General features: G+C 34.5%; 1 long non-coding RNA gene across 1 annotated transcript in view; it reads right to left on the bottom strand.

Annotated features, from left to right (window-relative positions):
* Window positions 1–18,767, bottom strand: part of LOC125619828 — a 35,257-nt gene extending 16,490 nt beyond the window's left edge. Inside the window, exon 1 of the long non-coding RNA XR_007351430.1 lies at window positions 18,483–18,767. This is a non-coding gene — a long non-coding RNA (uncharacterized LOC125619828). The remainder of the gene's footprint in view (window positions 1–18,482) is intronic.
* Window positions 18,768–19,157: the final 390 nt, after the last annotated feature.

Here is a 19,157-nt window from a genome sequence, read left to right as displayed (position 1 = left end):
ACAATATGCCTGAGGAAGTGGAAGCCAAGACATTGGACACTCTAGTTTTAGAAGGCTTCTGTCAGGAAGGCCTGATGAGAAGGTGGATTTGTACTCAGTTTCATAGTCAAATTCTTTGCATTTAGTTTCTGATCCAAGGGTCATTTTTAATACCACAAGTATCCCTATCTTATACAGCAAAAAGTTCCTTTGACAAGAGATAACTCTCTGACATAATTCTTGTCTAAAGAATTTACACATATTGACCTTTTCTTGGCCACCATGTAGACTTTCATTAGTTACTATTTGTAAATCTGGTTGCCAGGGATAAGCACTTTACCTCAGGAGAAATGATGGTGAGCTGGACAAGGAGGTATGTAAATGAAGTTATAAAAAGTAGTTAGGGGAAAACTGGAAGAACTGGGTCATTTTATTAGACAAAACAGTAATTATTGGCCTAATCATTCCCAGGTTTTGAGATTTCACAAAAGAGTACCCACATACATATTTCATGTGGGGGCCTCTCATGTGGTTAGCCACTTTGGAGGGGGGGTCAGGTGGGATTTTAACAAAAATTTGAGGGAAAAAATAAGGCTCTTACCTAACTTTACCATAATTTCATAAAAATAGAATTTTAATATAAAGAGGAATAGAACATGATCCTACTTTGGATCAATCGAAGTATTACCACCTAAGAGAGGAATTCAGGGTTATAATATCTTTCTGCTAATGATCTTATCAAGTAGCCCGAGGGTGAGGGGGACTTATTTTAATCCCAATATGCTTTATTTTATCCGGCTTTATTAAGATATAATTGACAAAAAAGAAATTCTTTGGCAATGCTGGAGATTGAACCCAGGCTCTTGTGCATGCAAAGCGCAGTCTATTGCTGAGCTACATACCCTTTTAGCACCCATATTATATATTTTTAAAGGGACATTTTTAAAAACTTCAGGTTTATGAAGTACACACATTATTTTCTTTTATAATAAACTTAAAACCTGGAGTATGTCTTTATTTTGATTTAGTTAATTTTTCTGAGAGACATTATGCTTTCTTTATGTTTCTACTTCTACATCTGAACATTTTGTGATAGTTCACCACTGGGCTTGTTCCCCTCAGCAGTATTCCTGTCTGAGGTGCTCTGCCACCCCTTCCCTGCTCCTATCACATACTCTCAGTCCCCCAGGAAGCAGCCCATGCAACATAGAATAGTGACAAATCGGGAAAATGTAGGGTTTATTTTAGAAGGAAGGTTACTGTCCATAGTCTTCAATGGAAGGAGCAAACATCTTTGCATAAGTCACCTCTGAACACCAATACAGCCATATTTTGGTTTGTCCTTAAGGTCAAATAGGCCAAATAATTGAGACATGTATCTATATGAATAATTTATGTGAATTTCTCATGCAGAAGGACTACAAATTTACTTCAGTATATTCCTTATTGTTTTTCTACCTTCTGGTTAATATTCTTTTTAACAGATTCTCTTTAAGGAAGATCCTTCTTATAATTTAAATTTTAAAATTTGGAACTGCCAATTTTCCCTCGTCTCTTGCTGAAACTTAATTACTACAGACCACTAAGAATAGCCAATTATGCTTCCAAATGTATTTATGAGGACAAAGCATTACAAAGACTACATGTTGTTCAAATTAGTATGCAGGTATTCTTGGGGCTGGTTATTTGATTAATGTGATGTTAGGACCCTGGAAAATCTCAAAAACCAATGGTTGGAGCTGTGCATAGTGGCATGAACTTGTAATCCCAGTGAGTCAGGAGGCTGAAGCAGGAGGATACCAAGTTTAAAGCCAGCCAGAGCAACTTAGCAAGGCCCTATGCAACTTGGTGAGAACTTTTCTTAAAATATAAAAATAAAAAGGGCTAAGGATATGGCTCAGTGGGTTCAATCCTCATACCAAAAATAAATAAAATAATAAAATAAATAAAAGCAAAAAATTGTAACTTGCATTAGTGTTCTAGGGCCCTGTGACACATGACCAAGAATTTAGCAACTTGCCAGCTGCTTGCCAGCTCACAGTTCTGTAGTTCTTGGCTATGGAGTAGCTGGACTCTACTCATGGTGTCACCAGCCTGCAGTCAAGGGTTGCCTGGGACCGTGGTTCTCATCCAGGTCTCAGAATCATCTCCCAAGTACAGGAGCTATGGAAAGAGTTCAGTTCTTCTTAATGGTAGGACCAAGGTCTCTGTTTCCTTGTTGGTTGTCAGCTGGGGCTGCTCTCACCTCCAGGAGGCTGCCCACCTTCCTTAGGGTGCCACCTTCATTCTGAGCCAGCAATTCTGCAGCAGCATGAATCTTCAAACCTCTGACTTCCTTTTTCCTCAACCAACTAGAGAAAATGTCCTATTTTTAAAGGGCTCATGTGATTAGGATAGGCCCAACCAGATAATCTCTTTGTTTCAAGGTCAATTGATTTGGTACCTTAATTACATCTGCAAAAATCTCTTCACAGCAGTGTCTAGATTAGTGTTTGATTGAATAATTGGGAGAAACTATGTATATACCAGAGGTCAAAATCTTGGGGGAGTGCTTTTATTAGAATTGTGATAACCACAGATCTTACTGCTTAAACTGTCTTGAATATGAACGATGTCAATTTCCTGTAAACTGTCTTCAATTCATTTACTAATGTGGATCAATAGCTGGGCCTTTCCAACTTCATTCCCTTATTTTGAGTCAGCTGTTGAAATGCTACTTCTTTTTCTGAAGGAAAAAGTGCAAAATAATTTGTTTTAATATATTTTCCTAGTTACAATTACACAGGTAACTAACATGCCTATTCAGAAGGGGGGAAAACTGAAAAAGAATTCTGTAGAAATTCAGGTTTTCCAATTGTCATATATATTTTTTTCAATGTTATATTCATTGAGATGCCAGAGATGGAGATGCTGGATGAAGCAGAAATACCTCAGTCTGCAATTCTGATGTGAGGTGTAATGGTGTGTATGTAGGGCTGGGGCATGGGAGTAAGATATGGAAAAGTAATGGCATCATTGAAAGCTTTGCTCAAGTTCCTCATGCTGCTATTCACTTTGTGTTAACATAAGTTATAGAAGATGATGTTAATTCCCCAACGCTGAATCATTTTGAAGAATGGCTGGTGCTTCCATGTTGTGATTTTGGCACCATTTTGGATGTATTCCTTCATATTCCATACTACTTCCTGTGCCTTCGCTGAGGCTTTCTCACCTTGTGATTGGATTACTATTTTAGCCTTCATCCTCACCCTCTCGCCAAGGCTCTCGTCCTTCAATTCAGCCTGCATGTGGCTGTGCAATCAATCTTCCTGAACCATTGCTGTCATCACATTATCCCTGATTTGGCAGGTAGAATGGATTAGAGAGAGATAAAATGGGAGCCAGAGACTTGGACTGGGGTCCTGGTTCAGACTTTATCAGTTGAGTGACTTTGGATGTGTCTTTCTCCAAATTTCTATTTCCTTCTAGGCAGAATTAGTCTGGTTAAGTCGCAAGACCCCCTCCAACTCTACAATCCCACATACCTGTGGAAAAAAACATCTTTAGCCTCATAGATAAGTTTATTCAAATTTGATTTGTATAACCCTGCTGCCATTCTCAGCCTCCCTGCCTTACCTGAGCAACCCACACAATCTTATCTTCCCTCTTTGCAGAGATCATAAAACTTTCGTTGAGTGAGAAGTTAATTATTTGAATTATTACTGACACTTGCCCAGGTGGATCCAGTGCAAGCTACTTTTAAGGTGTGTTCAAGGGTCTAATTTACTGCAATTTTTTAGATAAAATTTGATTTTCCAGTTTGGCATCACCTGATGCTTTAGTCTAACAGATTTTTCTTTCTGGACAATGCTTCCCCATAGCCTCACGACATGACCACATCTACCTCTCCTGGCATCTCCATAGTTCCTTTGGCTTTTGTTCTCCACCTTGAAAAGGATTCCTTCCTGTCCCTCTACTCATCCACTCCATCCTGAAAATTTCACCTAGTACCTTACTTTTATGAAGTTTTTCTAAAGGTCTTTAGTTTGTACACTACAGTTCATATATTTAGAACCCTTGCCTTTATCTCACAACTTAGCTCTCACAGATGATCTAAATATGGTGACAATAATATTAGCTCGATCTTATTAAACACTTAGCTAGAATCAGTACTTCATCAAATGCTTTATTTACCTTATCTCATTTATTCCTACAACAGGATGCTATCATTATTCTTGCTTTATGGATTAGGAAAAACAAGGCATAGAGAGGATACCAAACTTCCAAAGAGAATTAAGGGGGTATTATCTAGACACACATGAATCCAAGCTCTTAACTACCAAACCATGACATCAGTGCTGCTGCCTCTGTTTTGTTTGTCTTTGTTTCTCTTGACAATTGAAATATATAATCAAGAACTTTCATGTTATACTTCTCATTGAATACCACACAAATCTGATCCTGGGAATTGACAGGGGCACATAAGTTCTCAGTGAGAAATTATTGATTAATAGAGACAAAGAGGCATTTGCTTAGGGCAGGTAGTTTCTAATTGTGTTATTAAACATAATGAGTTAGATCTATATGTCTTGAAGAGAAAAGAGTTTATAGGTTGTATTAGTTTAAAAAATACTCCATTTGTGTATAATAATTCAAAGAACATTCTGCTGTTATGTAGAACTGATTCAAATGAATAAATAAAAAAAGAATAAATAGTACTATATAAAAATACTGTGATAAAAACCATGTGTACTTTTATGTATTTAAAACTTGAGGACACTCTTATTTTTATATACTTTAAATTAAAAATTAAAAGAAAGCCATGAATATGTATGTAAATACTTACAATAAATATTTAAATTAGCATGGAAGAAAATGTGAAAGCTATACACCAAAATTTAATATTAATTTTTAATATTACTTCTGGTGTATAAGGTTAAAGGGAAAGAAGATCATTTATTATAACTATTATTTGAGTTGATACAAGGTATATGCAAGCTTTTTTAGAATTTCAGAATGAAATATTAAAAGTTGAAATTTAGTTTTTAAACTTTCTTAAAAATAGACTTTTATTATTTGGATTAAAGCCATACAACATGACATATGGATACATAATAGTAAAAAGATTACCATAGTGAAGTGAATGAACATATCCAGCATCTCACATACTACCCATTTTTTTTTGCAGGATCAGCACAAGGGTCACCCATTTAGCATAGACCTCAAGACAGAAGGATTCTCTTAGTTTTATCGTTGAGATAGCTTTACAGTGCCCTTTCCTGAAATAGTTGTTTCATTTATGTTTATCATGCCCTTGGCTGACTTTTAAAAAATTAATGCAAGTTTTTCTTACCTTTACTGGGAGAAGAACATAACCCTGTAATAACTGGAAAACTAAAGAATTCTATGGTGTGTTTCTTCAACACAATTTGTCTAAACCTCATAGAAGCTGTAAGGTTGACACTCAGGATTGTGAACCCTACCTTCAAATGCAGGCAACCATACTCTTTGTAGAGTGCTGATATTGAAATTATTGTTGATTTATTCTTCACATAAAGATTTGATTTTTTTGTCTTAAATAATTCAGAAGACGAGTCATGAAAATATTTCTGGATCTTTTTACTTATCATTTCTCACTAATATTATATGCCAGAAAACCAATATTTGAAGACAAGAGCTAAAATTTTGAGATAATATTCTCAAACATAGTCTGTGAAATTCCTATAATTAGCATGACCCTTGGAGAATGTCATTGTATATTTGATGAAACAGGGCATGAACTCTGTCTTGGGGGTGGGAGTGTAAAACTACCCAGAATGATGCCTGGGAATTTTAAACTACCAGATAGTTCTTATCTAAGAAACTCAGAGAGAAAGGTGTTTGTCCACTCTAATGACTTCTGTTAGCAGATTTATGTCACTTGGATCAATTTATTTCCACCTTCCCACCCATTAAATTCTGCTTTTTAGATTCAAAAGGGTGGGGGGTGGGGGTCGTGGAAGAAGACAAACTCAATCCCAATTTTCATAAGTGAAAAAAATGATGATAACATTAAAAACTACTCTAATTTCTACTTCTCGTTACAATATTTTAAAACATACTTAGAGATAAAAAGAGGTAAACACAAAGGAAGCTATATTAATGGTCCTTATAGGACTAATTATCCATTTTAAGAGAACAAGCAGAATTAAATTGAAGTAAGAGGCCAGAGAATGAGATACTCTATCAAAACCATTTCAATCAGCAGTCATCTCTTAAATCAGCTTTTCAAAATGGTCATTGTTTCAGTAATTATAAGACCATTATCCTTTATCCCAAATCAGTCTTGACTAAAGATCAATGAAAAGAATAAATGTCTCTTTTATAAAGATAAATATTGTTGGAGAAAGGGAAATATTTTTTAAAGGTGTGCAATAGTTTCAGAAGTAAAAAAAAAAAATTGCCTATTGTAACCAAGGGTTTGCTCTTTGATTAAAAGTATTTCTAGAGCAAATAACCTGCATGTGTATATGTGTGTGTAACTAATGCAATTAATCTTCATGCTAGATTAACTTGATAAAATATTGACCTAATTTGGGATTAAAAGATTACCAGTAACATTTTGTGCTGAAGGCTGCAACATGCTTCATGTCAACGCAGTAATGACAGAATTAACCTCCCAAGCCCTCTTCAATTGGGGCATTTCTGAGCAGCTACTTGAGCAGTGTTTGGATGACCTACAATGATGGGGGCACAAAAGGCCCCAAGATGCTGTTTTCCCTGCCAGCTGAGCAGGCTTCATGGTTCAGGATCCTACAAAGGGAAAATATTTAGAAGGTAGTCTAGAAATCCAGCTTCTGCTTGTCCAGTGACTATTTTAATTTCCTAGTCAAACAACTTGTCTGGAAGTACTTAAAACATTTTTTATTACAAGTATAAAAATGTCCTTTGTAAACATTGTATAATTGCTTACAAGTATCATTTGGTTATTAAATATAAAACCCTGAAGCTAGAAAAATTTTACTCTGATATTTAATTCTTTTTCTCTGATTTTGATTATAGTTTTCTGACAATTAGGAATGACTTCTTACTGACTGATTAGTGTGGACAGATAAAATTGACTCCTTTTTCTCATTAGGCTAACTGAATGATACATTACAGTTAACTCTCCTTTACCCTTTGGAATTGGGAATGAGGTTTCATGACAAATGAAATGCATAAATGATTTGAAAAGATTTTATGCAAATACAGTTGTGAAAGAGAAAGAAAAACAGCCTTAATGTAACTTTCACTTATTGACTAAAACAGACAATGGCTAACAAGCCTTGCTTTCTTGAATTGACTCTATCTTCCTTTAATAGGATTTTGAATTATCGGATTTTCCCGGCCTGTATAAGTGCAGTAAATTATATGGAAGAGAGTTAGGAAAATCCTAAATCTGTTAGCCTGTAAATTAATGAAAAATTTCATATATAGAAGTATGTGAAAGAAGAATATCTTAGGCAGGGCCAATCTTGCAGATAGGGACAACGATGCTTATAGTGAGCCTTGAAGAAATTATAGGTCAAACCTTCATAAAATAAAATGAAGATGGACATGGTGGCACACGCCTGTAATCCTGACAGCTTGGGAGACTGACACAGGAGGATCGCAAGTTCAAAGCCAGCCTCAGCAAAAGTGAGGTGCTAAGCAACTCAGTGAGACCCTGTCTCTAAATGAATATAAAAAAGGGAATGTGGTTCAGTGGGTAAGTGGCCCTGGGTTCAATCCCTGGCACCAATAATTTTAAAAATAAAAATAAAAAAATAGCACATGATCAGATTCCTAATCTTTCTGCCATGAAAGCCTCCTTCTTTTAGGTTTGAAGGCATTTGAAAAGTCTCAGGTAATGATTATTTGATTTTATAACACCTCCCATCATGTTTGTTTTACTTTACAGTGACATTTGTAATATTTAGCTATGGCCCTCGAAATTAGTCAATTTGCTGGGTAACTGTCAAGATATGTATAGATTTTTCACATCTTTCTTCCTTTGAGAAATGACTTTTGAGTTCCTATAATGTACTATATCCTACGCTGGGTGTTGGGGCTACAATGAAAAAAGATATTTTGGAAGGTTCTAGCAAAAATGTGCTCTGCCTTTACTGAAAAGAAGTTGACATGTTAAAAATGTTTTAAAGACACATGTTGTAGAAATTTTTAAAGTTCACAAAAATTAAAGAGGAATTAAAATGAGAATACTGGATCATGGTGTGTCTGAAAGATCACCATGTCGTTTACTCCATCCATTTACTTTCCCCCTGCTGAACAAGTGCAGCTGAGACTTTTTATATACAAAAATATCTGAAGTATAGAAGCTCTCAAATAGATCTTATTCAATGGATTGCGTGAGTGAAATCTCTAATAAAATAATGATTTTGTCCATTTCTTTTCTATTCATTTATCTAAAACTGTTCCTAGAAATTCTGAGGAACCAAGAAATAACATTCCAGCACACCTAATTTAAACTCTGAAGCACACGAAATACCCAATAGTGTTTCTTAGTAGATGGCAGGGGTTTTAGCTTTTCTGCAATCTTTCATTTTCTTCTTTTTATATCTTTTAACTTATTGTTTCTGATAGTTCCTATTTTATTTGATAAGAGAGTCAACACATGGTAGTAGATAGAATAAAAATTTTTTCCAGATCAAGAGAAACAATACAATAAACCTTATAAAATAAAGAACTGTATATATATGGGACAACTACAATGAAACATTTGATTTCTTATTGCATTTTTATTATAACTCTTTGTTCATATGAGTTAAAGTTCTTATAATTCATAGGAGTTGTGTTTCTTATTAAGTAATAATGTTCAATTTCCATAATTATGTATTTTGAAGGGACTGCAAATTTCAATATTTTCACACAGTTGTTAGTAAGGATGTGATTACTACCTGTCTCAGAAGACAATTATAATGATCCATTTATGTTTTATTTTTGCCTGCTAAAACTGGTTTTAAAATATACATTTTGATTTGCTGCAGTTTAACTATCTTCAATTTAAAATGGCACCGTGGTATTGTGGAAAGCATGCCAAATGGAAACCACACACTTTACCTGGGCCCACAGGGGCTGTGAGGATGCTGCACCTTTCTTTCTTCTAGGATATAATGGTGAAGAAGAAAGGCATAGATTCTGCTTTTAGGGTTTTAACTAAATTTTGTGGTCCTAGAAAACTGACTTCTCTACTGACTGGATTTTCTCATCTGGAAACAAACAAACAAAAAACGTTGTGATAGATAAATGTCAAATTATTCCAAGTTTGGGCAGTAATGAAGTACATTTTGCAGTGCCTCAAAAACATGAAGTACTTAATAAATGGAAGGTATTTTAACACTTTATATTATTCCTATTATTTATAAAACTAGAATCTTGGTATCTGAGCTAAGAATTTTTGAATGTATCTACTACACAGTTCACCTCAAAAAATACTTGATGAATTCATGAATTTAAATTTTCTCCCATCTCTCACCTCCATTTTGACGATGCACAAAGACATCTATTTTTTTAAAATGAACCAATGACTAAATGCGCACGTGCACACACACACACACACATAGTATTTATCAATTTTATAGTTAAAAATGATGGGATTTTATGTCAACTTTTAATGGCTTTCATCAGTAATTCAATACATATTCAAAAATACTTGAAAAAATTATCACCAGGGGTTCTGGATCATTCTAAATGAAGGGTCAGAGACAACTCTTTCAGCAGTCTCTTGCCTGCCATTCTTTCTGTACATTACTCATTTCCTCTCCTTGTCTTTTAGTGTTTTTTATTCAAAAGTAACTCAAAATCTTTTTGAAGTCTACATAGTTCTGCCATTTTATCTCCACAAGTGTTTAGCACATGGAGCCAGTCTTCATTGTTTTTCAAGTATAGAAACTCAAAATTCAAAGAAGAAATAACAGAAGAAAGTGCTATTTTGTCAGAGTTCCCATTAGTCCAATCCATTGACTGTGGCGTATATGGCAGCTTAGACTTCAGATGTTTTTATAGATAAAGACTCTCAGCCACTCTTGCCTTTCAGCAGGGCCAAAATAAATTAAAAGGTAAAAGAGGTTGTAATCTTTCTGTCAATGTGTGCAATTGTCTTCATGAAATGATTAGTGCTTGCTATAAAAAAAAAAAAAGCAGACAAGCACAAAGTTGTAATTTGTCCTGGTACAAAGTTCTACTTTTGTACAAAGCACAAAATTAATAGTGCGTGCCAAAGAAAAGAACAGAAAACTTGTTTTTCCTGACTGAACTTGTTCCTTTATACTATTAATATTATTTAATTCAGCAGAATTTATTGGGTAAGTGGTCCATGATGTTTATATTAGTTACATATGATGAAGATCAAGAAAGAATTGTGAGAAAAGTAATCCCATTGACCTTTTCTGTCCATGTCCACAGTTTTGATTGTGAATTATTTCTGATTCTGTACTTATACCTCTGTCTTAGAATTCTTCTCCTTCAGCTTCCAGAGATGTGATTGTTCCTATTCTATTTGTATTGTGGTGATATTTTCTCCAGTCTTTCTGTTCATAGTTTTTTGTTTTTGTATTCTTTCAGTTGTTCTCTTTTACTTCTTTTATACCTCTCCCTTAGTGAGCTCATTTATTCTCTTGACTTCACCTATCAAATTTAGGTCTGTAACATCAATAATTAAGCTTGCCTTCCCCCCAGCATTCCATCTAGATATTTTCAACTTGTCATGTTTGCTGGGCTCAGAAAAATTGTTCACTGGAGATATAGATACCAGGACAGATTTCCCCTTTTACCACATCTCCCTGTTTCAGGGCAGTGTCTGACTGTGAAAAGACAGCAAGGTTTTATGGGTACACTCTGTTAGCCAATGGGACTCTTAGGTTTTACAGCCCACAAGCCCATCACCATGTCCGTGCTTATCATCATCCTTTACCAACAATCAAAAACCACGATTCACACTTTCAACTACACAGTCCTTGATCTCAAGGCATTTTTGTTTCTCTCTGTAGATATGAGTTCAGGCATAAGAATAGAGGAATATGATTGTAAGACCTTGTAATTATATGTTATGAAAATTTAAATTGAGAATGTTTTCAAAATATACATGATTATTTTAAGCTTTGCAATGTTTGCTAGCACATATATTAAGAGAAAATAATGAACATGAAATATTAGCAAATAAATGTTCTGTGCATATAAGTGAAAAGAATGAATAATAGAAACTACATTTTCTTTGGTTTGTTTATTCTCAGTCCCTAATGCTGTGCCTGCTCCACAGCAGGTGATCCCATATTTTGTCCTTAGCCTCTCTATTCCATGAGTCAGAACACATAACGGATTTGGATGGGTTGTTTTGCTGTGGCTTCTGTTTCTATTCATCTTTGTTGCTTTCCAGGTGCAAATTGAATACCTCAGTAGGACTTTCTATAAGGGAGTCCATAATAAAAGGAAAAATGATCTTAAATTAAACCATGAGAATTTATTCCATTCTTAGGAAAAAGCTGTAGGAAATTAATACATGTTTTGGCTCATATGTCTTATTATTTCTCTTATTTCAAATACATTAAAGTATTGATCTCCATAGAAAATAACTAAATTCATTACTACAATTTAAAAAATATTTTAAACTTCCTCTAAGAAATATTGACAATAATTTCTTAGTTTGGTCATAAATGAGTAAAAATTCTCTGTGTCTGGAAGTAACTCCTGTAAGCAGAACCCAGAGCATGAAGCAGAACTTGGGGAAAATCAGATTGTATGAGATTGTATATGTGCACATATTTCACATAGAACATGTGGGGATTTTGGTTGCTGAAATCTAGTGTTTCTTTCCAAGGAATGCCATTACAGGGGACTTTATATAATCTCTTTAATATTTGAATTTTTAACAAATAATAATTATGACTTTTAAAATAAAAGATAATGATGGTGTTCTCATATCATCTTTGAATGGCTTAAATCAATGGCTCAGGCCCTAATTCTTTTAACACATCAGTTAGTAACAGTTATTTTCCTTTCGTCCCTCTGAATCAAAATGTAGCTCAACATACCCAGTCATAGCATAGCTCCAAGGGTCTTGGAAGTGGGTCCCAAGTTATTCCCATGGATATATCATTATCTATGAAGATCTCTCCATTTCTGAGGTTTTAGACTCCCTTTGTGCATTCTAATGTCCCACTTAAGATATATTGCGTTAAATACTTCCAAGTTACTTATCTATTATTTAAAATTTTTAATATGATTTGCAAATTACCTAAGGTTTAGAAATTATAGTGAGAATACTCATGATAAAACCTAAATCAGATTAATTGTCTTACCAAATAATAAGGGCTATAAAGAAAAATAAAGCAGGAGTAGGTGACTTGTGTATGTGTGTGTGTGTGTGTGGTGTGTGGTGTTGTTAAATATGGATGATGATATTTGAGAAAGGGAGGAAAACCATCATGATTGTGCAACTTATCTCTGTACAACATATGCTGCTATACTTATTCAGTTGGGACCTCATTAAGGGAATCTCTCTCTCTCTCTCTCTCTCTCTCTCTCTCACACACACACACACACACACACACACATCTTTTCTTCACTTGAGTTTTGGGAAACAAGTCTTTGAAAATGGTAAAACACACACATCAACATTTGCATAAGCATTGCATCTGCTCCAGCTTCCTTTAGCTGTTACTGTATTGCTCTGCCAAGAGCCTTTTAGCAAGAGGGAAAATATGGTTTCCTTGCACTGTGTATGTATATTTTCCTAAGTCAGCCCTCTTCTTTCTGATTCACTCTCTGTGATATTTATGGCCTGCTGTGGCACATTAAAGCCTGGGTTTATTATGGTTTGAATCTATAAAAATTTTCTCCTTTGTATGACTCCTAACACTTTCTTCAGTGTATAAAACACAAGTTTTTTCCTCAGTAAATATTTTTTTAATTGAACTGAATCCATAATTTGAAGGTTTCATTCTACATGCTAGGAAGGGTTGGAATTTCATAATTTTTTTTTAATTAAGAGATTTCAGTAATACTTTTCTTCCTAAGATTATTATAATTATACAAGGTAGTACTTTCATAGTGTTCTAGCTTACAGAGGTTTGGAAGCTAAAAGAAATGTCCCCTGGAAAGTTGGTTACTTTTTGCTCATTTGTCACTGCTCATGAACATACCTGTCCCTATAGACACGAGAGGCTGGATTGTCCACTCTCTGTCCAGAAGATTATCCTTTGCCTTCCGGGAATCATGATCTTTCAAATGTGGCTGTGGGGGTCACTTTGGAGGTCAGGCGTTTACATTTTTTTTTTATTTTGTGGAAAATTTCCATGAAAACTCTGAAAACACTTTTGTTCAAAGAATAAATTACTTTACCTTCAGCATATGCTTTGATTTTGACCTCATGAAGTCATGACATAAACCTAGAAGTCATGAATCAACTTAAAAGTTTGCTCAGAAGCTGAATAATTTTGTTTATAGAATTAGAAAATTATTTTGAAGTTAATTAGATTCTCCCATATAATTATTTCAAATTGTGGCCAAACTTTTGGGAGTTTCTCTAGATGGGTTCACCAAACTTTGCCTTTTAGAATTGTATTGAAAATTTTAAAAATTTGTTCTGATACTTCCATATTGAACAGAAAATGTGCTTGTTTGTTCCTTCAAATTCTAGAATTCCCATTTTGTCCTTAGCCTGTCTATTCCACAAGCCATCTCATATATATCTAAATTTAAATAGTTTCTTTGACTTTTGCTAATTGTGCTAATTTCCTTGATTTGTACCTTTTCCTAGTCACTGGGTTCCTCCTCTTCTCTACCTTGAGTGGACCTCATGGCTGGTCACCTGAATTACTCTGTCACCAACATCCTTGACTCTTGGGTATGTCTATTCATCTACTACCTAACAAATCCTGAATCTGGATTATTGCCATAATTTATTTTCTCCAATTCCATATCCAGGCAGCTGAACCTATAGAAGAATAATCACACAAAATTGTAGATTCTATTACAAAAAGGTAGTCTCCAATTTGGCCATTCATTCTACTAACTCCCTCTTTTAGCAACTCCTTTCAATCTTTTCAATGAATGATATAAACTTCTACAATCTTTCTCATGTGCCCTATTCAAACTTTTCCTTCTAAGAAATAGTGATCTCTGTATTTATTCAGAAAATTTTCTCTATCATAACTTCATTGCAAATTAATTATAATTGTTACCTATCATAAACTCTCTCTCCAGACCAAAGTCTTCCCACTAAACTTGGAAAATGTATCCATTCACTCTATTGGGTGATTCCATAGAAGATGTATCCATTCACCTATTGGGTAGTTTCATGGTCTCCTTATTTTCCTAAATTTTACTTCCCTTTTCAGGCTCTCACCTCACCTCAAATGCACTGCCTTTGATGACTCCTTCTCATGGACCTAAAATGATGCTCATTTCTTTTACTCTAATAAAATGTTCCTTAACTCTGACTTTGCCTCATTATCATTCTTTTGTTTTTCTTTCCTTCTTCTCAGCCAAACTTTACAAAAGAATAATCTTCACACTGATTTACATTTATTAGTTCCTTAAAATGATTTCTTTCCATAAGACTTTATTTTAACATCTTTCATTAGTTTTAATTTAATTAACACTAATAATTTTAATTTTCCATACTCAGTCATCCCTTTTTATCCTCATTTTACTGGACCAGACATTGAACATAAAAATGCAGGCATTATATAGTTGTTGAATTATTTGACTTTTAATGAGATTTTATTTTATACTGTCAAATCTACAACAATCTACTACAATTTGATGTTCTTATTTATGTTTTCAAGGATAAAAAACAAGACTTTCAAAGATGCAAAACAATAAGTTCACCTACAATAAAAACTACAAAACTGATTAGTCCACGAAACGATCTGAACCTGGACTCTTTAGAAGTTTTGTAGAGATTATTGTCATTTTTGAAAAGAAGATCGATAAAGTAATGCAATAGTTTTATCCCATTAAGAAAGCCAGCCTTCTGGTTGAAAGTGTCATAGGAGTCTTTAAATGCACAATAATTCTAATTTCCCTTCCATTCCTTCATCCTTCTTTATTTGGTGCATATAGTTTATTCAAACTTGTGTCATATCAATTATCACAGTCATGAAAAACACAGAAATTCTTTGTCCTAAAAAGCTTGGTGGTCTCTTATCTTTGAGAAAATGGGAAAGGATAGAGGCTTGCTTGGAACCCTGCCCTGCAGGTGGTTTCACTGAAGTGACTCAATAATTACCACCCATATAATATCTGTAAAACCTTTCCTTCCTCTGACAATCTTTTAGCATATTTAAAATTGTAAATATTTGGAGTTTTTATATAACTCCAAACCATAGCCCATTTGTTTGTCTTTCCACTGATTCTTCTATGTACATAACATGAATGGCAGTTAAATAAAGTTCTCTTATTCTATAAACATCCTTTGAGGATGATGTTTTTCATAAGCTTCATTTTTATTTCAAAATGTTTTCTAAGTGGTTGTATTATTCATGACTTTATTTTTATTGCTATTTCACTATTTAAAATGAAGAAATATATTTTAACTCCCATCATTTGTTAGTGCATATATGCTTCAGAAACAAGGAAAAAAAAAACCAATGTTTCTCTTCTTTCACAACTAAATTTGTGACATGCTTGTCCTAAGGTTTTAAAAAAATGAGTCTAGGACCTTAGAAATTTGAACTCAGAGTGCCAATGCACAGTGGCTTCTTGCCCTGTGGTTTAAATGTATTCAGAAAAATTGAGGTCTATAGCTCCAGGAAGTAGGGTGGACTCCAGACAATAGCAGTTTTGTCTATCAAACCAGTGCCCAAGAAAGTACTATCCTTTCCTTTGTACATTACAATATGAAAATAATCAGGAAGTACAACTTCACAGTAAAGCAGAATTTATCCTTAAGGGTATTATTGTAGAAAATCAACACTCTGATGCTTATTTATGTAGTTGTTTATATTATTACAAATACAATAAAATAAGTATTATTTTATTAGAAACTAAGAAATCCCCAAATGGTCTTTAATGATTATTAACTAGTGAGAAAAAGCTGTATATATAATATATAAATATGCAGTTTTTAGTTCACTATTTAAAGTGAGAATAATGATATAATTGGTTAGTTTTTTTAAAAAATAATATTATCTATAGTGATGGTCTATTGTCAAACTGGTTTGTAAGTAAGCATAGATTTGAAAGTTTGTTCATACCCATAACATTGGCTTAATTGACTCACATCGCTTCAAGACAAAGAAATTTTATTTGCTCTAATCCCAAATAAACAATTGCACCTATGTTTTTTATTCATTATTCTTACTCTTTATGCTCCATATGTTAAGATTACCCAATAGAGCAATGTTGTCAAAAATAAAATTTCTAAGAAGCAATTTTTTTTTAGCCTCTTGTGGAACAAAGTAAATTCAATACATTTTGTGTCAAACATGTTTTACTGATTTATCTGTCTTGTCATCACATATTTATCATGTGCCTACTATGGGCCAGACACAGTGAGATGACAGAGCAATGGGTAGGCAAGATGGAATTCATCCCAGGCTCAAAATGTTAATTTGGGACTGAGAATTCCTTCCTCTCCTAATTATATATAGTAAAGTGCCATACCTGAGGAATTGAGACTTAATTCATACTATTTCCTGAGGAGAAAACAGCTCTTCTTCTTAGAAAATGAGAGAATTTGTTTCTCAAATCAACGAGCAGAACATAAACATGCTGCTATTTTACTTTTAGAGTCTGTGATTGTTAACTCCCTTAAATGTCAAAGCCCCATTTTAAAAACTATTATAAAGTTATAGGGAAAATTCAGCTAAAACTGAAGATATCTGAATATTCTAAATTTTGATATTTTAGAACTATTTAGAAAATATATCCTAGTTTCTCCTTAGTCTCATCTGAGAGCACGTGATGAGAGGTACTTTTCACTTTATGAAGCACAATTTGCTGAGAGAAAATACAAGCCCTAAGTTATTTTAGATGGTAAGATATATGAGTAAATGGAAACTTTGTCATCAAAACTATTTCACAACCATTCTTTAAGAATTTTAGTAACTCTTATTTTTGAGGAAATATCCCTTCTGTGTATCCTCACCTCTTAACTCTCTCAGGTAGTTTCTGGAACTGATGTTCAAGTGCTTTTATGAAAAGAAAGAAAGACAGGAGGGCGGAAGGAAGGATCATGTACCACATTTTGTTACAATAACAAATGAATGAATATTATCATGATTATTTACTTCATTTCAGCTTAAATTTCATTACATAATACCATCATATTAAAATTTAATACGGAGGCCAGAGAGAGAACACAAGTATTTGGCTATGTCACCAATGTCAACCTTTTTCTTTCATCATGGGGGGAGGGAGTGGGGGAGGCCAAGCGTCGTTAGGAGAATAACATCTCTATCTTTCTTGGAGGTGGGGGTATTATTTTATGAATCCAATTTCATATCTATCTTGCCATCTGTCACTAGGCAGAAGAGATATAGGACAGTGGCAAACTCATGTTAAAAATGCTGTCTTGGGATAACAAAGAAAAAAGTTAATGGACATGGATTTACAAATTATTAATGATTTTTCTTGTCATTTCTTGAAAAATGAAAGCTATGCACGCTGCCTCTCTCCCCAAACAGATTGCATTTTATTCCTCTGCAGTTTGTCCATCAGCCTTCACTCTGACAACATAATCCAGAACTAATCCAGAGCATTCAGTTTTCCTTGTTGGCTCTCAGGCAGCCTGCTTAGACAAATCCTGCTACCTGTCAGCCCTCCTGTGGGTGCCAAACCGGCTGCCAGGTTAACCTCTGGGGAAGCAGCAAGACCTGCTGGTTTAACCCCTGCTTCCCTTCCAGTAATCCACAGTAAATAGGGGGGATGTGAACAGGCTAACTGTTTTAATCAGGCCTGGATCCCTTAAAATCTGTTTCATACACAGCTTTAAGAACTCAGGTCATGAACATCCCTATGTGAAATCACATGGCACTTCCTCCAAAATGTGGGCCCTAAAGAAACAGATGGATCAGATACATTGAAAGGTCTTAATCCTTTAAAGTCGCCTGGTAAAAATTATATACTACTTCCCTGAGTCACATCATTGCTAATGAATATTTCCTAATTGTCAGGGAGAGGTCAAAACTAACGTAGGGACAAAAGACGAAAGGGGGGAAAAAAACCCAATTTGGTTATTATAAAGGCTCACATTTTGTTAATTCCTAATACGACTGCCATAATTTACCTTCTCTTTATCCCCTACCTCTCCCAATACATGTATATGCACACACGTTAATTCTCGTTGCATGACAGTGAATTTGAATATTGTTTACAGATAGGTCTCAAATGATTCCAATATGAGCAAATAACGAGACAAAGTTTTCAAATGAGTAAATATAAATTAATGTTGCCTGGCATTTAAATGACTCACATCGAATTGATCAAGAATAAAAATGGAACACAGTAAGGTAAAAAGCCTCTCAAAGGTATGCACTCTTTATTCAAAAAGAACAGCATACTACCTTCTCCTTGTTGGAATTCAAGGCACATCAGTCTATCTGCTCCTGCAGCATCAACAGTCCACAGCAGAAAAACCTTGCATGAGCACGTCGTTCCAAGGCAAAAACTTTAAAGTTCCCTAAGTTTAGCCTCCTGCAAAATGTAATGAAATGAAATGTCACTCAGCTCTTTAGTGATAGGCAGGTACGATATCCAGGTTAGTACAGGGGGAGCTGAGCTTCCATCAGTCCCTGGGGACGGAATCTGAGCTCCACCACAAACAAGTGGTGAGAATCACTACTATGACTTCTAATGAGTATCTTTAGTTTTCGTCCATTTAATCGCAGGCTTTTCTTTAAGAGCAAGAAGGACAAGTTTACCCCCTCCCTACGAATTCCCTCCCACAGAGCAGAAGATGAAAGATGAGGAATGTTCATTATGCAAAGCAAACACCCTATGTGGGCTCAGTGCAGCCAGCAGACTTATACATACATAAACACCCTCACCTACACCCACTTGATGGCTTCTGACCTAACCAGTTTTGAAATGAAAAATTTTACTCAAATTTAATTATTGTGGTGGTGGATACATTTTTGTGTCAAAAAGTTATATCTTAAATTTTTTATTCAATAAAAATGAAAATAAGAACTTGGCTTCTTAAGTAAATAGATCTTTAAATAAATGTTTGCCTCTTTTTT

Source organism: Marmota marmota, unplaced genomic scaffold (genome assembly GCF_001458135.2).
Source record: "Marmota marmota marmota unplaced genomic scaffold, marMar, whole genome shotgun sequence".
Classification (NCBI taxonomy): domain Eukaryota; kingdom Metazoa; phylum Chordata; class Mammalia; order Rodentia; family Sciuridae; genus Marmota; species Marmota marmota.
The sequence above is the reverse complement of the archived record's forward strand: the minus strand, read 5'-3'. Positions and strand labels throughout refer to the sequence as shown.